Source organism: Trifolium pratense, linkage group LG5 (assembly GCF_020283565.1).
Source record: "Trifolium pratense cultivar HEN17-A07 linkage group LG5, ARS_RC_1.1, whole genome shotgun sequence".
In the NCBI taxonomy this organism is placed as follows: Eukaryota; Viridiplantae; Streptophyta; class Magnoliopsida; order Fabales; family Fabaceae; genus Trifolium; species Trifolium pratense.
Window position 1 is genome coordinate 17,936,822 of NC_060063.1, and position 23,566 is coordinate 17,960,387.

At 36.0% G+C, this 23,566-nt stretch overlaps 1 long non-coding RNA gene across 1 annotated transcript; it reads right to left on the reverse strand.

Moving 5' to 3' along the window:
• Nucleotides 1-3,904: 3,904 nt before the first annotated feature.
• On the reverse strand, nt 3,905-6,046 carry LOC123883663. Its single transcript, XR_006800363.1, has 2 exons — nt 5,989-6,046; nt 3,905-4,137 (listed from the first exon to the last, which is right to left on the reverse strand). It is a non-coding gene; the product is annotated as an uncharacterized LOC123883663 (long non-coding RNA).
• Nucleotides 6,047-23,566: the final 17,520 nt, after the last annotated feature.

The following is a 23,566-nucleotide window of genomic DNA, read 5'->3' on the forward strand; positions in this document are numbered from 1 at the left end:
ATTTAGAGTAAAGAAGATGCTTGGTTTTGTTGGCTTCAAATGTTACTAGATTTGCAAAACTGATGCTTTTCTAAATCATCTTTGCAATTAAGCATATACCATGTCTAATTAAGGAGATTTTAACATCATTGATGATGTATTGATCCTCATCTTAAACAAAAGGAGATTTGCATACTATGTTGTTATACTTTAGAGGGAATATTAAACAATTGTCTGAGTAATTGAGGTTGAAGAAGCAAGCTAGATGTCTTTCTTTAATGGTTGTAACTTGTAGCCATCTTTGAGGTTGAAGAAGGTAGCAGATGATGATAAATAAGAAAATAAGTTCAGTGGCCGTTACCTTTTTTCTGATGGGTTTTTCCTTTTCCATTTTTTATGGTTAAATTAGGTGACGTGGCAGTACATGAAAGCTTGGATGATGTGAACGGTCCAGATTCATTTGACTGTACTTGACTGCATAGAAATAATGAATTCCCTGAATCCAAATCCGCCCATGACCCTAAAATATATTATACAAATTAGTATTTTATTTAAAAAAAATACTAGCAATGTATTTTAAACCTCTGAGAAACATAAGTCCGCCTTTTAATTTTATTGTATTTTTATTTTTACTTAGAGAAAAGAGAAAATGGAAAGGCAAAAGGTATGAATTAAATGAGGCACGAATGAGCTGAACAACCTATCTCCCTCTTATTGATATTCTTATCGTGTGAATACAAGCATGAATGAGTTAAACAACCTATATATATATATATATATATTGTGTCACTAAATAAATTTATTTACGGTTTGGTTTGGTTTTGGATAACAAATTAAAAAAATTTGATCTGATTCATTTAATGTGGTTTAATTTTGATCAGTTTTTGATATCGAAAGTATAAATTATAAATTTTTTATTAAATACTATGAAAAAAATAGTGTGACTTTTTTGAAGAAATAAATATTAAGTTTGATGTAAAATATAACATATAATATATTAACAAAATTAAAAATTGAAACATATCAAATAGTAAAAAAATAGATTAAATTAAACTAACAAATAGTATTAATAAAATTTAAAATGAACAAAAAATAGGTTAATGCAATATATAATCATACTAATAAAAAGATAAATAAGTATTAAAATATATGTGTGCGGTTTGGTTCGGTTTAGATCGGTTTTGAAAAATTAATTCGAAATCCGATCTGATCTAGCGATTTTTATAAAAGGACATCCAAACACATCCAAAAATATTTGGTTTTTTGTGGTTTTTGTTTTTTTGGATCGATTTTCGGTTTTTATTTAGATTGGTTTGAATTTGAACATCCTTACTAAAGACAATAAAGAAAGAAAATCTCATTCTTTATATATCTACCCTTCTTATCATGTCAGCATATCTATTATTTATATGTTTAGGAGTTTCTCTCTCATAGTCTTATTCCTATGTGGCACCATTTCATTGATCCATGTCTTATGTGGCATTCTAATATTTCTCCAATTCCTATGTGGCTAACTATGAAGGCCTTTGCAATTTCTCTAATACATGATGATATCATTTTACTTAGAATCTTTGGCTAATTTGGAAATTCAATCATTTCTCAATTTATGTTTATAAATCGTATTTAATGCACCTATTAAAAATAATTTTAAACGGAAATAACTCAAATTCAAATATAAATAATTATATCTCATTAATAAACAAATCTACGTGTCACTTTCTTATGAACTTTAATTTTTATTAATCCAATGTGGCATCCTCTCATTCATCATTCTCTTAGGTGGCGTCCTCTCATTTCTTTTACCGGTCAAAATCTCACGTGACAATCTCTCAATTCATTTTGCTGATATGTCATTCTTCTATGTTTTTTCATTTAGTCATTAGTGCTCAATTATAAATATAGAAATTGTTCAATCAGGTTTTATGAACAAATGTCTATATATTAATATTTTGATACAATTGAAATTTTACATATGGAAACTTTTGATTATTGACCAACTCATTTTTGGAATATATATTGATTAAATTAAATCAATGCTGAAATGTATGGAAATTTCAAAAATTAAGGACCAAAAATCTACTATAGTTTCTATATATACGGGTCAATATGTAAGTGTGAGGGTCATTTAGTGTCTCAACGCCCCTTCTCTATTTTCTCTTCTCACCTTCACTACTCTTTTTTTTTTTGACAGAATCACTACTTTTTTTTCTATCTATTGCTATTGTTGGTTTTTTTTTTTAAATAAAAAATCTATTGCTATTGTTGGTTATTTCTTATTTATTTGTTCAATATAATTTTTGAAATAAACAAATAAAAATTATATAAATTTGGACATTTTTTAAAATTTGCACATTAACAAATGAGATATGCTTAAAAAAATTATATAAATTTTTTTTGTGTCAAGCAAATGACAAACAATTCTACTGTTCATTACTTTTAAATAAATAATATTAAAATTAAAATCGGCCCATTTTGCTTCTCAAATGTGAAATTTTTTCACACGGGGACATGAGATAAAATATTCCTGAAGAAAACAAATGTCTAAAGGAGAGAGATGACGATTAAGAACAAGTATATTAACCGTTAGATTAGTTTTTGCATAATGACTTTTTTTTTATGAAAATAAAAGAATAAATATATGAACATGTGAGTTTGGAACGGGGAGTGGAATATCACTCTCCATTATGTCATTTCTCCTTAAAATATCCAAAATTTGGATCTTTTATCATATTTAAATAAACTATTACATTAAATATAAAATTAATTTTACAAATAATTAAAAAAATCACAATATTAAAATTTTAATAATCCATATTTTTCATGTGTGAAAAAAAATGATCTATATTTTTCATAGAACATTAACCCGGGCAATAGCACGGGTAAGTTATACTAGTATTTATATGTTTAGGAGTTTCTCTCTCATAGTCTTATTCCTATGTGGCACCATTTCATTGATCCATGTCTTATGTGGCATTCTAATATTTCTCCAATTCCTATGTGGCTAACTATGAAGGCCTTTGCAATTTCTCTAATACATGATGATATCATTTTACTTAGAATCTTTGGCTAATTTGGAAATTCAATCATTTCTCAATTTATGTTTATAAATCGTATTTAATGCACCTATTAAAAATAATTTTAAAAGGAAATAACTCAAATTCAAATATAAATAATTATATCTCATTAATATATATATATATATATATATATATATATATATATATATATATATATATATATATATATATATATATATATATTAATATAATACATAATATATATAAAAAAGAGAAATCATTTTATTCTCTAAAGTCAATAATATTTTGTAAACTTCTTTTTAAGAAGCCAAAATATTATTCATCTATCTTTGTAACTTTTATTTACTATTTGATATTTGTTACGGTGATACACAAAAATGTAAGAAATTAAATTTAGAAAAACTAATATCTCAACTAATTAACTTTAACCTTAATCATATATGATAATAATCTAATTTTTTTATATGATGATCGACGAGATTCTTGCAGACACTGATGAAGATGACTACGAGGGATAAATAACATTTGGATTGGGAACAGATGAGTGAATAAAATATTCAAGTTTAATTCTATAATCAGAAAATTGTACTAATTTTGAGTTATAATTCTTTATTTGCAGTTCCATATACGGAAGAACAACATTGTTTGTTATTCAAATTAGGATTAAGTATTATCAATTGATGTTAGAGTTTTAAGTATTTATTTATATTTTTTATATTTTATTGTCATTTTTTTTAATCATATGTTTACTTATTAAAAAAGAATTGTTGTTCGTATTATTTTTTATTGGATTTAAATTGTAACACCCTTAATTTACCCCTTTATTTTATTTTCGAAAAAGTTAATTTCATTTATTTAATAAGGATTTTACACTTACTCCAGTTAACTAATTCCTCAAATGATTAAAAATCATGCAGCGGAAAATACAAAAATAATATAAGTTTCAAAGTCCGAATTGAAAATACTGAATCAAGTGACATAGCTCAATTGTTATAAAAATTTAACAACATAATTAAATAAAAGTTTCTCCCAACAACATCCTAACAGAGCGACTCTAAATAAATAGCAAAGCAATAGCTATCCGAACACACCATCTATGATTCGTCTCCTACCTGAAAATCTACGGTTGCACACCGTAGGACCAAGCCAGAAGGGGGAATGTAAAGGTGAGTCAAAATATATCAAGAAAGTAACTGAATTAAAACAACACAATAACTAACAACTTCATAAACAACAACAAGACCACCTAAGCGGATGGCCACAAACATTCATCAGTCAACCACAATCATCAATCATTAGTTAAATAAAGAGAAATAACAACAAGATTTAAATAAAGAAATATAATTAAAATGCATGCAATGCGCCTAGACTCGCTACATGCATGTGGTACCAATAGCAACGTCATTTCTAGTTTTACATCATAGAGGATCAACATCATTATAAGCAACGTCATTTTCAACTTTATTAGGCAACGTCATTTTCAACATCATTTATACAACTTCAATAAGCAACGTCATTAGACATATGAATGAATGCATGTCATGTTATAATAAGCAACGTCAATAGGTAACATCATTTAACAACTTCAATAGACAACTTCATCATCATTATAACAACATCAATAAACAACGTCGATAAACAACTACAACAACAACAACAATTACAACATCATAATTTCGGCACAACTCCAACATCATTAAACTAGATAATTCAACATCGTTATAACCACGTAGCTCAACATCATTATTCAACAAACCAACAAGTCGACAACACAATTACTATAAACGAACAACGGTTTAAAACAACATCGATACACAACAATTAGTAATAACTCGATTACAACGCCAACTAAAATTTAATAACTCAATTAGTTATTCACTCCTCTCAGGACAACAACTTATTACTCGTCTTAACAGAACCTTTAACCCAATTTAACTCGGTTTAGTTTATCAACGAAAGGTATGAATTTTAAATCAATTTAATTAATAACAATTGTGAAATAAATTCAAATCCTTAATATTATATAAAACCAGGGAGAGTGAGATACACCAGAGGGTTCCAAAATATTCAAAATACCCTACATAAAATTTTGGGAAATTTTCACGAAATTATAATATTTTTAATCACCCTTTTACTCCAAATAATTAATTAAAAATAGCTACGAGTGTCCAAAAATTACCTAATAGGTACCAAAATTTAAAGAAAATTATTTACTATTTTTCTATAAAAACAATTTTTGAAAACGGGTCCTCCCTGCCCTCCCACGCGCCGGTGATGCGAGTGGGCGAGGCCACTCGCGCACTGTTCATCATCTCCTTCACCCGGTTGCAGGAAAACGGGTCGCGACGACCCGCATTTTGACCCGGTCGGTTCTCCCTCATTTCCCAACGGAAATTGACATTCTTTATACCGTTTTGATCGTCATTGAATTCTAGAAAGATACCCGGTATTTATTTTTAGAAAAGACACTCGAATCGAATGTTTTACATAACAAAAGCTTCACACGAATTTTTACAAAAAACTCCATTAATGGTTGTTCAAAAGCTTCGGTTTTGATATCCTTTTGACTTAGAAAGATCCCATAATCGTTTTAGTAATTGTTTAGACTCTTGAAACAACACAAAAACTCAAGTTTTATGGATTAGCAACTCAATCCTATTTTTCTCAACTTTTATGATTTTAATCTCTTTTCTTTAAACCTCACCATGGATGAAACCAACGAAACTCACACTCAGAATCAATAACAACCAAGACACGAATTTATTCAATTAACAGAGTACATCATCATCATCATCATTATCATAGTAGCATCTCAAATTCAAGCAAAATCAAACAAAGACAACAAAATAACATCAACATCATCATATAATAGAACTAGGTAGTATAAGAACAACTCAAACACACACATAATAATAAATAGAGCAAATATGCCTATTGAATTCAGAATTTCAAGAGTATAAAGCTCCCTTACTTGGATTGCAGTGAACTCCCTAAATTGAGGTTAAGTTTTTCCTTCCTTGCTTCTCTTCACTCTCCCATGAGCTCTTTCTCTTCTCTCACTTGGATTGCAGTGTTTGTTTTTTGTTATGGATCATCATACTTCTTCTATCAACTAATGTCAATAAACAACTACATTATTATTATTAAAATATGACATTATTATTATTATTGAAATGTTTTAATGAGAATTAAAATTATGTTTATTCTCATTTATCCCTTTCTCTACCATTTTCATATCTACACCCCCTCGATGCTTCCAACACCTTTTTATTTAACTTTCTACTTCTTTTTCTTCTTTTAATTTTTATTTAGCAATTATTTAATTATTCGCCACAAAATAATTAAATAAACATCGTCAATCAACACTACAACAAGAAAATCAACACCACAACAACTAAATAATTAAATAAAATGAATCATAATTTTTGGGGCGTTACAACTCTCCCCCACTTATAGGATTTTTCGTCCTCGAAAATTGCCTGAAGGAAACAATGCTCGATAAAATTCTTTCATCTGACTCTCTCCAACTCCAGCGTCGTTTCCACACCGGTAGGTTATCCCCGGACTATGTTCATCGTAATGTTTTCTTTGTTCCTTAGGTTTCACCTCTCTATCTTCAATTTGTAACTACACGAATTCTACGGTCAGATACCTTCTCACTTGCACATCATCAGATTAAATCACGTACGACAAATCAAAAATGCATTCCCACAGCTGCAACACTTGAAAAAACAACATGAAGATTTGATGGCGGTGGCAATGCAATCTGATAGGTCACGCCCCCTATCCTCTTAAATATATAGTACGACCCAATAAACCGCGGAGCAAGCTTTTTGGACTTCAAAGTTTGTCCAACACATGTCATCACAGTCACTCTTATAAACACATGATGTCCCTCTCGGAACTCTACTGTCGTCTTCTTTTGATCGTAATAACTCTTTTGTCGATCCTGGGATGCCTTCATTTTCTACTGAATCCTTTTCACCTTTTCAGTAGTCTGCCTAATCATTTCAGGCCCCAACACTACTCACTCACTGGATTCGTTCCAACACAAAGGTGTCCTACACTTTCTCCCATACAAGGCTTCAAACGGTTCCATTCTGATGCTAGAATGTGAAGGAGAATAGCGTGTATAAAAGAGATTAAAACGCAGCGGAATTAAAATTTCCTTCATTGAATCCTTGCGAATGGGCATGATCAGGGTTAAACGTTATACCTTTGTAGAACTGAAACAGCAAACTCTTTGCTTCTCTTATTGATCACAAGCACCACACGACGGCAGCGCCTCTAGCTAGTCCACACGAACAGGTCTTCAACTTTCAGTGCTAGCTGCTACAAGATGAAGGCTTAGGAAGTGCGGTTAGGGTTTCAGAGTTTTAGGGTTTCTCTGAAAACGAATTGTGAAAAAGCAAAAACAAACTGAACTACACAAGCTTCTATTTATAGAGTTTCTTGTGTGGTTAGTTGGGTCAAACGGTGTTTGGTCTTCTTAAGCCCAAAACTGTTTTTCACTAATCGCACCCTCAAAATAAGTCTTACTTATTTCTTCCATATCGACTGTTCTTATGTGTGTGACCCTGTAGGTTCTTATGACGTTGGCAATAATATTAATCTTAATATTATAAACAGTGAGCGGTATCTAGCAACACATCACTGCTACCCAAGTCACAAGAATGTCACGTGATCTGACAAACCTTTCCGTGATAAAACTCATGTGTATAATTACCCTTTTACCCTTATGTCTATATTGAACACAAGGCATAGTACGTCACCCTTGTTAAGTTCAATATTTGGCCCATAGACATATCTCCTGTTATGTAGGAGGGATAAATTACATCTAGGTCACTCATGTCCCTTAGCATGATTCGTGGAATACCCATCAACCAACTTTATAGTCATCCTGTTACGGATAACTTTGAATGGCGACAAAGTACTGTACATCTAGGGAACATAGTGGTTTCAGGTCGAAGGGTGGAATACACCACTTATCACTATGAGAATATCTTATGACATTTCATAACATACTATGTAGTATTCTCATGGTGGGTCAATCCGATATAAATATTACTCTTAATATTTATATCTATGTGAAGACTTGATAACTCTTTATCTATGATCCGTGAGATGTGATCATCAGTCTACCAACATAATAGTCTCTATGTTTTGATGTTATCCCAATTCACAGTAAAGCTCGACTACGGATGTTTTAAGAATAGTGTTCTCATGTGTAATGGATTCTCACGATTAAGTCACACTTAACGTTCCATTCAATGAACTTACTATTCTAGGGACTCTATTATTATTTAACACATAAACATAATAAAGAAAAACCTTTATTTAATAAGTAAATTATCCAATACAAGTATCATGCAATTATAAATAATTGGCCTCTAGGGCTTACACCAACAGAATGGTAGCTGTCATTGTAAGTAAACTCTATCAATGGCAAGCAACTATCCCAACTTCCTCTCTGGAATATTCAGCGGCTTCAACAATCCTATTGGCTTCTATTATTCAACTCTGTTCTTGAATCTCATGACCCCATTCTCGGCAAATTCGTGACTCACTTCTTTTACCCAAGTTAATTAATTCTAAACAGGTCGACTAACCTCAAGTCTCACTTCCGACCTTCTCTGGTTTCTTCCAACATAGCACTGGTTAACCCCCACATTCCTAGTTTCACATTTCTTGGCTTCCGTACACATACTAGACTATGGTCTCTAAATCCCTCGATTAGTCTTATCTCTCTTGCCACGAGTGCTAACATATGCAACGTCTTCCTAATCAACGCATCTGCCACTACATTTGCTTCACCAGGGTGGTAGTTCAACTCAGAATCATAACCTTTAGAAATTTCAACCATCTCATCTGCTTCATGTTCAACTCCTTCTAATCAAATGAGTACTCCAAAATTTTGTGGTCGTTGAATACTTCAAACTTGAGCCATATAGGTAACGTCTCCGAACTTTCAACACGACCGCAGCGGCTGCCAACTCTAATTCATCAGTCGGGTAGTTCCTCTTGTTAATTTTCAACTTCCTCGAGCATGCACAACTACTTAACCCTTCTGCATCAGAACTCCTCCTAAGATCATCTTTGATGCATCGCAATACACTTCAATGATTCATTCGCATCAGGTAAAATTAACATTGGCGTTGATGTCAATCTTTGCTCACACTCATGAAACTTTCCTCACACGTCCTGTAACGAATGAAGGCTCGTCATATCCGGGTAAACTGCGTCAGGGGTAAAGCTATTCTCGAAAAAAACTCCAAAGAATCTCCGATAGTAACCAGCCAATCCCAATAAGCTTCACACCTCGCTTAATGACTTAGGGGCTTCTCACTGCAACACTGCACTCTCTCTAGACGGGTCAACTGCTATTCCACCACGCTTCTGCTGCGCCTCTCTAATATGAGAATATCCCGATCTCAAGTCATTTTCACATGCTCCAACTAATAGGTCCATCAGATCATCAATTCACGCAAGGGAATATTTGTCCTCGGTGACAACCTTGTTCAACGGACGATAGTCAACACAAAGTCTCTTACTCCCATCTTTCTCCTTCACCAACAACATTGGAGCTTCGCACGATGATACATTTGGTCAAACGAACTTCTTCTCCAACAACTCTTCTAACTGCTTCTTCAATTATCTCAACTCTGCTGCAACATTCTTTAGGGCACCACCGATACTGGTCGAATATCAGGTAGGCCATTGGTAAACTCTGCTTCTCGTTTGGCGTTATATCGCTGATATCCTTTAAGAAATTCCACATCATTGGTAAGTCGATGATTCCAACTCCTCCTTCCACTTCCATTGTAGTGAACGTCATAAACATCTGAGTGTTCTCCTTCCTTAACTTTTCCACTTGTCGAGTAAACGTCATCTCCAATCTTGCATTCGCTCCAGATTCGGGAAACAACAGTTTTATCCAAAATAATTGGTTGTCTCCCCCACTTATTTTGAACCCATACGAAGCCCTCTGCTGAGAGGTCAGACTTCCTATACTAACCTCCAACTATTTCCTTGGCTCGCAAAGGTACGAAACATCGACAGTGTTTACACACATGTCACCTGCAAAATAAAAGATCGTCATCTTGGTCTGACTGGACCGACCTGCTCTGATACCACTTTGTAACACCCTTAATTTACCCCTTTATTTTATTTTCGAAAAAGTTAATTTCATTTATTTAATAAGGATGTCACACTTACTCCAGTTAACTAATTCCTCAAATGATTAAAAATCATGCAGCGGAAAATACAAAAATAATATAAGTTTCAAAGTCCGAATAGAAAATACTGAATCAAGTGACATAGCTCAATTGTTATAAAAATTTAACAACATAATTAAATAAAAGTTTCTCCCAACAACATCCTAACAGAGCGACTCCAAATAAATAGCAAAGCAATAGCTATCCGAACACACCATCTATGATTCGTCTCCTACCTGAAAATCTACGGTTGCACACCGTAGGGCCAAGCTAGAAGGGGGAATGTAAAGGTGAGTCAAAATACATCAAGAAAGTAACTGAATTAAAACAACACAATAACTAACAACATCATAAACAACAACAAGACCACCTAAGCGGATGGCCACGCACATTCATCAGTCAACCACAATCATCAATCATTAGTTAAATAAAGAGAAATAACAACAAGATTTAAATAAAGAAATATAATTAAAATGCATGCAATGCGCCTAGACTCGCTACATGCATGTGGTACCAATAGCAACGTCATTTCTAGTTTTACATCATAGAGGATCAACATCATTATAAGCAACGTCATTTTCAACTTTATTAGGCAACGTCATTTTCAACATCATTTATACAACTTCAATAAGCAACGTCATTAGACATATGAATGAATGCATGTCATGTTATAATAAGCAACGTCAATAGGCAACATCATTTAACAACTTCAATAGACAACTTCATCATCATTATAACAACATCAATAAACAACGTCGATAAACAACTACAACAACAACGACAATTACAACATCATAATTTCGGCACAACTCCAACATCATTAAACTAGATAATTCAACATCGTTATAACCACGTAGCTCAACATCATTATTCAACAAACCAACAAGTCGACAACACAATTACTATAAACGAACAACGGTTTAAAACAACATCGATACACAACAATTAGTAATAACTCGATTACAACGCCAACTAAAATTTAATAACTCAATTAGTTATTCACTCCTCTCAGGACAACAACTTATTACTCGTCTTAACAGAACCTTTAACCCAATTTAACTCGGTTTAGTTTATCAACGAAAGGTATGAATTTTAAATCAATTTAATTAATAACAATTGTGAAATAAATTCAAATCCTTAATATTATATAAAACCAGGGAGAGTGAGATACACCAGAGGGTTCCAAAATATTCAAAATACCCTACATAAAATTTTGGGAAATTTTCACGAAATTATAATATTTTTAATCACCCTTTTACTCCAAATAATTAATTAAAAATAGCTACGAGTGTCCAAAAATTACCTAATAGGTACCAAAATTTAAAGAAAATTATTTACTATTTTTCTATAAAAACAATTTTTGAAAACGGGTCCTCCCTGCCGTCCCACGCGCCGGTGATGCGAGTGGGCGAGGCCACTCGCGCACTGTTCATCATCTCCTTCACCCGGTTGCAGGAAAACGGGTCGCGACGACCCGCATTTTGACCCGGTCGGTTCTCCCTCATTTCTCAACGAAAATTGACATTCTTTATACCGTTTTGATCGTCATTGAATTCTAGGAAGATACCCGGTATTTATTTTTAGAAAAGACACTCGAATCGAATGTTTTACATAACAAAAGCTTCACACGAATTTTTACAAAAAACTCCATTAATGGTTGTTCAAAAGCTTCGGTTTTGATATCCTTTTGACTTAGAAAGATCCCATAATCGTTTTAGTAATTGTTTAGACTCTTGAAACAACACAAAAACTCAAGTTTTATGGATTAGCAACTCAATCCTATTTTTCTCAACTTTTATGATTTTAATCTCTTTTCTTTAAACCTCACCATGGATGAAACCAACGAAACTCACACTCAGAATCAGTAACAACCAAGACACGAATTTATTCAATTAACAGAGTACATCATCATTGATGGATAATTTTCGCAAGTGAACGAATTACCACGTAGTAATAAAAATATCGATCCACAGGGATTGTGTGATTAAACTAGTCTAATAGTGTTCATAAACATTATGCAAGAAATACACATAAATTGGGGGTATGTTGAGTGATGAATTGTTAGAAAACGTGCTTTGATATAATGGAAAAGCGAGGTAGAATCATCGGAATCACCTAGTCTATAGCTAAACCACATGCAATCTACTATATCATAGGAATCTACTCAAGTGTTCACAACTGGATCAACAAATTAGTGAATCGCAATCTCTTGTCAAAATCCACTCTATTCGTTGTCGATACTCCCCCGATCTCTCGGGCGGAAGCTACCTACAACGAATGATATGAAAGCGCGTCGATCGTTCGCTACACTCTATGTCTCAATCTCTCGACCGGAAACACTCGAGTGCTCAATGCAATTCAGTTCAGAAATTAAATCAATACTCTCGCACGTGACTTAACTCGAAATCATTACAACACTAATGAAGGATTATAAAGCATTAAACATAGATTTGCATTGAATCAACACCATGAACAGAGTACATTCTTACATATAGCAGATTACAAATAATTCATCTACATCCTAGATTATCCTAGATCCTACCTCCAAAAGAAGCTTAGCTCCTCATGTTGCTTGCTTCGCGTCCTCGCTTCAACTTCATGGCTTGAGAATCCATGCTATTGAGGTGCTCGGAGCTATCCTATGGAGTCCTTGATCTGGATCTTGACGCTTCCAAAATCAGAGAATAGATGAATATTGTAGAATTTTCCAACCCCCTAACAGAATTATGCAGAAACCATATATACTGAACGCAACCACGCCGCGCGCCAGATCTATCACGCCGCGCGTGGTTGCAGATCCATCAACTACGCCACGCGTGATAACGGTATCACGCGGCGCGTGATCAAGGCAGAGAGCAATCCACTTCTTGAACAAAGCTTTACGCCGCGCGTGGTCAGGTATCACGCCGCGCGTGATCAGAGTGAAAAACTTGGCTCCCTGTGATCCCCATCACGCGGCGCGTGATGGGCTACGCCCCCAGCGTAGTGAAAATCAGCACTTTCCTGCAATTTTTCCTGTTTTCTTGCAAAACAAGTAATCAAGCTTATGATTAGATTTCTCTTATATTTATTGCTAAAAAACTACTAAAATGCATCTAATGTTGCTAAAATAGGCATGGATTAGAGAGTGTGACGATCCGTCATCACAACCCCAAACTTAAACCTTTCCTTGTCCTCAAGGAAACAACTTTTACCTCAAGCTTTTGTGTCAAGACCTTGGCATTTTCCTTAAATTCACTCGAATCATACATACGTGAGACTCACCTGATGATCAATGATCCACCTGCAAACAATGCTCAACTGCACCATCGTTCCCGCAAGACATTTTCAAGTAGTTCACACTTTTCAACCAAGGCTCTAAGATCTCATCACACTACTTACATACACTCTTCAGTTTTTGGTACTTCACTCAAATCAACACATCAATGCAAGTCAACATTAATTTTGCAAGTAGTCTAAGAATTCATTCGGTTCACTTTGTGCACACACATTAGAGGTCTTTTAGGGTTATAACGTGGCTTGGCTAGGGTGGATGGTGACATTTTAGGATAAGTAGTAGAAAAACTTGGAGTTAGATCCCCCTAAGGTCAAAAAATTTATACACCAAAACCCTTTTCTTTTGAATTATAGTGGACTAGAGAACTTTTTCAAATCATCAAACAAAGTTTTGCAATTCTTTTGAATTCAAGGCTATCACTTCTTTTAGTACTTCTTTTCTATTTTTTCACATTCATCTCTTTTTTCATTTTTTTCATTTCTTTTCAACATATCTTTCTCTAAAGCCTTGAATCTTTGAAAAATTTTCAATTTTTTCAACCAAAAACTTTTTGTAAGTTCTCTAGTACCCTCACCCAAAACTTCATTGTTTGCTAATTCCAAAGAGCAACCCCAAACTTAGTGGTGAGCATTGCGCATCAACCACTAATTAGGTGCCTAACCTCCAAGAAAGTCATTCCTTTTTTTCATCAAAAATTTCTTAAGGTTGTGCAAAATAACATTTTCTTTTTCAGCTCAAATTGGTTAAGCAAAGGATAATTATATGTAAGGGTGGATAGAAAGGCTCAAAGGTACCAAGGAACATGCCTCGTGTGTGCTACAAAAGTACCAATCAAATAAAAAGACGACAAGCAAAATCGAGAGACAATACATGAGTGGATATCACACATAGAAGGAAAAGGAGTGTTTGGCTCAATACCTCTCGGTTGGGTCGAATCAAAGAACCGGTCAAAAAGTGTGCGTTCCCTTCCTTTGCCTCTTGATCACATGAGTGCAACAAGCTATTGCACTGCAAGTTTCACATATCACACACGGAGAAAATCAAGTAATTGATACTCAAGTAACAAGAAGAAACATGCCAAAATATTGAAACAAACTCTAAACGTAAAAACCATTCCACAATCAAACAAGACAAAGTTCAAATTCAAGGTTAAAATAGTACAATCCAGCCAAATCCAAGCAACATCAAACTATTATTACAAACCAACAAAAGGAAAGTAGTACGAAAGTAAAAGTAAAGATAGAGTAGTAGAGTAGTAGCAGCAGAGAATCATAACCAAAGACGTCAAACAGTGTCATCCGGCTGGCCGGTGAAGTAGTTTGTGAAAGGGCTATTCAAGTTCAGATTCAGCCCGTCCACATCCAGCATCTCCCTCTCCATGGCAGCTGCCTCATCCTGCTCAACCCGGCGGCGCCTCTCGATCTCGGCCAACTCAGAAGTTCTCAGACCCGAATTGTACGCTTGTCTGGCCTGAAATGAAGTCAGCTCCCTCGCCTGATGTGCCTCCCAATCAGCATCAACGGGATACCACGTCCCAAAAGTAGGAGGAGGGAAGGTAGACCGGTAAGTCATCGCCTCGGTGTACATGGAAGAGGCGGTATCAAAGTAGAGATTAGGCAGCCCGGAGTATTGGGAAATTTCCATCTAATGTAACATCGAAGCCAGCTGGTTGACATCATGAGAATAAAGAGGAGGGTCCTGAGCTGGTATATCGTGAGACTCATGTATCGGATCCCCCTGTTGATCCGGATGATTACCCTCTTCAAACCGATTAATCTCTTCTTCTTCCCTCAAGGCTTCCTTCCTTGCAGCATTCCCCTCACCTCGGGGCACAATAGGACCTCTCTCAAACTTTTTGATGAAGTAAGATAATGACAAAGGACGAACAGGATGAAGATCACCTTCTTGCACATTCATTGGAACATTATTCGCCCTACACAAGGCAGCGATGAGATTACAATGTCCCAAGGTAAAAGTAGGATTCGGATGATTGGCTATTTCATGAAGATCTTTTTGTAACCAATACCCAAGATTAATATACTTCCCTTCAACCAACAATCGGACCGCGTAAGCATTATCAAGCTGAATCTCTGAATACCAACAACCCTCACATTCTTCAACCAGAATTCACCCCAAGCTCGGTGAACGAGATTAAAACTTGTTAAGCTCAACCTTCTAGGGAGAGAAGCTGGTGAATGGGCTAGCCACATTGCTCCCGGTCGACACACCATACTCTTCAGTTCCTCCCTAACTTCGATACCACTCTTGTCGATCCTCTCTCTATCACGCAAGAACTCACAAACACCTCCCGCAGCACAACCAAGCAGATTGTTTATAGTTTCAAAAGAATAACTCACCTTAACACCCCTAACCACAGAAGTATATTCCGGAAACATTGGTTGATCCGGTAAATAGGCATTTGCAAAGAACTCCCTAGCCCACATCTGATTGCCAGGATGAACTTCATCTTTAATCATCAACTTATTAAATTTCTCCCATCCCCTAGACTTGATCTCATTTCCTATCTCAGCAACACCCTTCAGCAAATCCTCACCAAAACCCTTCTCTTGATTAATAGTAAAGGTTCGAATTTGTGTGTACCTTTTCTCATGAACTGCGCTGATGAAGTGGGGGTGGACCTGTGGTCGAGTAACATTGCTCCGGCGAGGAGGAGATGCTTGAGCGGACCGCGAAGATTGGCCCTTGCTGGCACTCATCTTCGTCCTTGGTTTCATCGGAGGCTCCTGTGTTGGATTAGCATCACTCTTCTTCTTCCCCTTTCCGGTAAGCCGTGTCAACATCTTGATATTGTGAAGATTGAAATGGGTAAATTTGGGAAAGTGGTGGAATGAGGGATTTGGAGTGACTTAAGAGTAGGTGATATGGGTGGTATGTGAATGTGAAGGAGTGGGATGATTGAAGGTGATTAGAGATGAAATTGGAGGGGTTTGGAAGATGAAAATGGGTTAACAATGGAGTTTTTCGTGTGAGAGAACGTGTGAATTGATGATGGGACATATGGAATGGTTGAGAAGATGAAGAAATTCAAATTGTACACGCTTTCCTGTGCAGCCACGCCGCGCGTGACCATTTCTACGCCCCGCGTAGTACCAATTGTAACGGTCAAGAACCTCTTCATAAAGGCCACGCCGCGCGTGATGACCATCACGCGGCGCGTAATCACTAGTCAGAGAGTCCATCTTTCTCCAGGCTTCACGCAGCGCGTGATGCACCACCACGCCGCGCGTAGTGTAATCAAAGAAACTCCTTCCTCTGTGCTGAATGATCACGCCGCGCGTGATTGTACTGCGCCCCCGGCGTGGTTGAACTATATTTTGCCCTGTTTTGCTTCCGTCCTTGCTTCTGCTGCATACCTACCTACATACTTCAAAAACAAAACAACTAAAACATTAGAAACCGTTGGGTTGCCTCCCAACCAGCGCTTGTTTAACGTCCCGATGCTTGACGTTCCATACCCCTAGGGGTTAAGGAAAGGTAGTGCCACCATGTGGCAAGTAGTGTGCATTCCAAGGTAACTTAAGAGCATCTTTAACAATATGATCATAAACCTGTATTTTAAAACATTGTGGGTCTCCATCATCACACTCCATCTTATCAAAGACATTGAATGTAACCTGCTGATCATCGGTCCTTAGCATGAGTTCACCCATCTCTACATCGATTAGGGCACGGCTAGTTGCTAAGAAGGGTCTACCAAGGAGTAAAGGCTCCCACTCCCTAGTTTCTTCTATGTCTAGGACCACAAAATCTGCGGGAAACACAAACCCAGCAATTCTAACCAACACATCATGGAGAATACCTTCCGGGTGCACAATGTAACACCCAAACCCGTTATTTAATTATCTCTGCCTTTATAAAATCTTTTTCGAAAATACGCAGCGGAAAAATTGAAAATCTGATTTATAAAGCGCTGGTTTGAATATCACAAACTTCATTCAAAGATAATACTAATACATTTATCTAGTAAAATATTCGAATGAACTAAAAACAAAACCTCGCATCGAACGATGCGTTATTAGTTATACAAAACGGATACTTTTCAAATGAAAGCTTAAGACCAACAGAGTATACTAAGAGGACTACATGCATATACATATAAAAACCCCTTTTTCCCGTGTCTCAATCAGAGCAGAGCTTCACCATTGCACTCGGACGAGGCTAACACATAACCTGTCAACCTGGACCCCCAAAGGTCCAGCAATTAACACAAAGCAGAGAGTTAGAAAACATAAACATAAATATAAGTGTGAGTAGTATACTACACACTTCACACGCTATCATACATTTCTAACTCACGCACATACATCGTCAAATGCGACTACCAATTAATCATTCATTTACAAACACACCAATCATATAGTTTCACGTCTTCTCGGACACTACCAAAGTGTTCATTTTATAGTCATGACGGACTCTACACTTGTTCATTTTATAGTCATGACGGACTCTACACAGTATTAAACAATTAGTAAATACCAAAGCTTAACACATACGGAAAACACATTACAATCCAATCGGATATTGTCACATAACAATTATCAAATACATGTGCATTTACCCTAATGCATCTAATGCCAATTTTACATTGTTCAGATTTCAGTCATGACGGACTGTTCAGTTTATAGTCATGTACAGACTCTACATCAGCAGTTTTACATCATGCAGGATAAGCGTCTCACCAATGGTGGACCAAACCAGTTTTACATCTTGTTGGATGCTGCTATTCACCCCATTTAAGATGAACCCAGTTTTACATCTTGTTGGATGCTGCTATTCACCCCATTTAAGATGAACCCAGTTTTACATCTTGTTGGATGCTGCTATTCACCCCATTTAAGATGAACCCAGTTTTACATCTTGTTGGATGCGTCGGAACTTACCGAACCTTCATATCCCTCATGGATAAGTTAAACAGTTTTATATCCTGCTGGATAGCAGCTCTAGATCTTATGGATTCATCTAATCCGATCCTCGGCTTCCTTATGGACTCAAAAATCCATTTAAATCTATTGGAACCCAAGTTTCCAATTTCAACATTTATATACATGAATGCATGTATGTTTGCACATATCATCAATATGATATTTCTAGCTCGAAGCTACTCATTATGAATGCGGAAACACAATTCCAACATCTAACACATTAGGATAACACAATATCCTATCACTCAAATCATAATTATTCACATGATAATTATCTGCTTAACCATTTTTATACACATAAAGTTTCATTTACACTTATGTTATAAAACACACATCATTTCCTTAACATTGCAAATTAATGCTAAGACATCACATTGCTCACTTTAAGCTACAACTTATTGCATACACGTTTATCAATCATATAACGATTAACAATAAGCATTAACAACATCAACATGTATCAACAAACATGTAAGGATACCCTTAAACCATGTTACAAGTGCCTAACTACACTTACAAACATCAGCAAAAATTGCTGTCACAGAGGCCTTCGCTAAGCGAGGGCTTAGCGAGACATGGCGAACCTCACCAGGGGATCACCTGCTCATAGCGAGCTTCGGCGAGCTTCAGCGAACCTGTTCGCTACAGCGAACTCCTGGTCGCTTAGCGAACTACACCAGAAGAAAATATCTGTTCTTGAGTTTCTAAGGCGGTTTAACCTTGAATCCACTCAAAAATCCATCCAAACATGTTATAAATTCATATAAACAGCCATTCCAAACATATATGGTATCAAGGAACATTAATCATCCCTTCCAAACATCCAAATACATCAAACAATCAAAATCATGTCAATTTCTTGCAAAATAAGCAAAGTTGCATAAACATGCAAATCATTGATCAAACATCTACATATTCCCATTTTCAACTCCCCAAAGTTGTTTACCTTATCTACCATGAGTTCACTACACATGTTAGGATCAAAAGAATCCATTTTCCATTAAGAAAATCACCCAGAAAACCCACAAGAAAATAGAGTGGAAAGAGTTTGGGAATGGAGGAATCGACATCCTCCCCTCTTTCGAATCACTCACGAATATGTAATCTAACTCTCGTACCTTAGTTCGACGATTCCTCGAGCTTGCTCTTCTCTTTCTCTCCCACGAGCTCTCCCTCTCCCTCATGAGCTCCTCCTCTTGCTCTAGCTCTCAATCTTCCTTTCTCATGAAACATAATTATGAGACTATTCATGTGTTTGACTTGCTACTTATACTACTTTCCATGGTCATGAACCAAGCCCAAATGGCTTAGGCCCATTGCCTCTCACGCCCATTAAGCCCAAAACAAAGGTTCTCGCGTCTAATAACTTATGCTCGGCTAAATAATTATTCGCCGCTTAATAATTTAATTATAAATCACGCCCTCGCGTAATAAAATAATTAAATAACGAATACTAAATTTTGGGTCGTTACAACTCTACCCTCCTTAAAAGATTTTCGCCCTCGAAAATTACCCGACTAAAACACAACCCCGGATAAACTCCCTCATCCGACTTTCTAATTACCCAACTTGCATTCTAACCAACGGGTTTCCTCATACTACCTTAACCCAACATACAAAACACTTCATGCAAATTCGCCCATGATGGCGGCAAAGCAATCCTATACGTCACTTTTCCGAATCATTTCACTTCCCTCGGTATTCCTTTATACCATCTCCGGTCAAAATAACACTTCTTCCGGATTCGTACCAACAAAACATACAAACTCCAAACCTAACCAAGTTTGACAAAATCAGTCAATCCCAATCGACACAATCTCGTCTACTCATCAACAATAGATCAAGGACAGCTAATCCCTCGATTTGTCGATAGATAGTCAACAATCGTGATGATGGCATAAACCATTTTCATCAAACTACTTAAAATTTCAACTTAACATCTTATGGTACTCGCAGCACCACTCCAAAACAAAACCACTTAACCCAAAATACTCCGAAAGACCCTTCCGTTGCATACTTCACAACTTTTCAAATTCCATAAGTTCTTAACTGCGTCGAATCTCACTCCAACCATTCATTCGGTAGCACAACTTCTACACTTATTCGTTGTCCAACTTCTCAAAGTTCTTAACACATTCCGAAAATATATTATCTCCAACCGTCAAATTCTTTTCCTTCGCAATTCCCAAATCGTTGCGTCGAACCCCATCATAACTGTTTTATTCTCCAAACAATCTCTTATCCAAATTTCTAGGTTCCTTAACACGACATTTCCAATGTCACTTTTCCGTCGAAATATTCTTATCCAAAATATTTTATTTCCTTACCACATAGTATTACTATACTACTCCAACATATACGATGTTCCCAACATCACTTAGTCTCCACCGACTTTTTCCATTCCATAAAATAATTTTCCAATTGCTACAAAACATCTCTGATACTTACTTCAAGCATCACTTCCAAATTCTCAACACACATTTTCCAAACACAACAATCACTTATGTGTGAGATAGTCCTTTCCGCAAATTCTTACTTGACATAAGTCACTTTCTTACGTCTCTCTAATACTCGTGCTTGACACGCTTCCAAAGGCTAACTTTCTTATCCCCAAACATCCAAAGGTAACACTTCGCACTTAGCTTCTCATCAACCTCTAAGGTTTCATCCAACTCCGACACTAATCGTCCGATCATTATCCAAATGAAATTATTTCTTTCTCGACAAGCTCTTACAAAATCCATCAAATTGTCACCCCACTTCCATCTTGAAATAACTCTACTACTCATACCATTCTCTACTATGGTATCTCTTAATTCCATTCTCATCTACTATGAGAACTCACTTCTTTTCCTTGGTTATACAACACTAATGGTTCTCTAAGTTTAACATCCATATTCTAAGCTTCTCAAATCTTTCCAAGAAATGACTACTCGATTCTAACACACTCAACCGCTATAAATCCTTCCTAGGCTCTTCTCGATCGCTTAGTAATTCCATATTCAATCTCGGTGATTATCCAAAAGTTGATTTCCAAACAACCACGATCTCCGTCTTGTTGATTCCAACACAACTCTCATCAGATTCCTCTGAAAACTTTTCATCAACAAAGCTTCCATCTTTATCACTCTTCCTCCTCTTTGAGGATGAACCATCAAGTGAAAGACAACTAAACAATGGAACATCCTTGCTACGAGTTCCGCTAGAAACACCACCAGTCCCACTTATTGTAATCGGGTTTTCAGTTCCCTAACCACACCTTCAATCCTTGACATCAATCTCCCACTTAACTTAACCCTCAAGGTATCCACCATTCGCATACTCGTCGTATGATCCTCACTAGGTTTTCTTACCCTCGACGCACACGTCTTCTCCGTTTCCCAGCAACGGTGTTCACTTAGCATTCAATCTGCTCCATCGTTCCCCAATGGCCACATTCTTCCTACGGCTAAACAACTTCATTCCGACTCACTCCGAAATGATCATCTGATACTTCCTCCAAAATATTCTCCAAATAAGAACTCCACTTCGAACAATGCTACTCAATCTTAAACAATCCACTTCAAGAACATCTCTATTCGTCCTTACTTCTCGCGTTCGAAACATCTTGGAGAGACAAAATCTTCTCCCCCACTTATCTCAAACCCACCTTTACACTTCCACTAGAACATCCGGTGTAAGCACCTAACCGTCCTATCGATTCCAAATTTATTCCTCCCAAGAGAAATCTAATACCGACAGCATTCACATGCATGTCGTATGCAAAGGGTAAACATAAGGTAAGATATCTAAGCATCTACTCAAAACCCCGGTGCAGTCCTCTTGACATACACACCACTACAAAATACATAAACACACTATTCCCATCTATGCTAATGTAACAACCAACGTAACAACTAGCATACATAAACACAACAACATGTCAATACATATATTTATAACTAAAATATATGTAAGACAACAAAACATCCATGTACACAAGACATCGAGTCAAGTACATGCATTACATTTCATTTGCCCGCATACTTACAACATCTACTCAAACATGTATAAAACATAGCATGTTCTAAAACAAGTTCTCATCATGAGAATACATTCACATAGTTCAATTAAAGAACCACACTAAGTACTAGTAATCAATCTACCACATGTTATAAACAAACATATAACAACACACATTAGGATCTACTTACATCCTACTCCTTTCTCACTCTAGTGAAAAATTCATTTTCACTTACTCAAAAGAAAATAATCTTATGTTTTCAACAAAATCTTCATCACATGCAGTTTTACATCATGCTGGATCATTAACAATACAGTTTTACATCATGTCGGATCATCAACTATTAGCAATAAGCATCTACAAACCAAAAGTTCAAACCACACAAATTTTTAAAACTTTAAGCATAAAAATACTCAACCACTACTTGACTTGATAACTTATAACAATGATAAGTATCAATCGCATCAAGTACACACAACAAGAAAAGACAGACACAACTGGCACACACGCTCACTCGATCTGAATGCACAGACCGGCTCTGATTGACACCTAACCTCACAGTCCGAAGACGACCTGCTCTGATACCACTTTGTAACACCCAAACCCGTTATTTAATTATCTCTGCCTTTATAAAATCTTTTTCGAAAATACGCAGCGGAAAAATTGAAAATCTGATTTATAAAGCGCTGGTTTGAATATCACAAACTTCATTCAAAGATAATACTAATACATTTATCTAGTAAAATATTCGAATGAACTAAAAACAAAACCTCGCATCGAACGATGCGTTATTAGTTATACAAAACGGATACTTTTCAAATGAAAGCTTAAGACCAACAGAGTATACTAAGAGGACTACATGCATATACATATAAAAACCCCTTTTTCCCGTGTCTCAATCAGAGCAGAGCTTCACCATTGCACTCGGACGAGGCTAACACATAACCTGTCAACCTGGACCCCCAAAGGTCCAGCAATTAACACAAAGCAGAGAGTTAGAAAACATAAACATAAATATAAGTGTGAGTAGTATACTACACACTTCACACGCTATCATACATTTCTAACTCACGCACATACATCGTCAAATGCGACTACCAATTAATCATTCA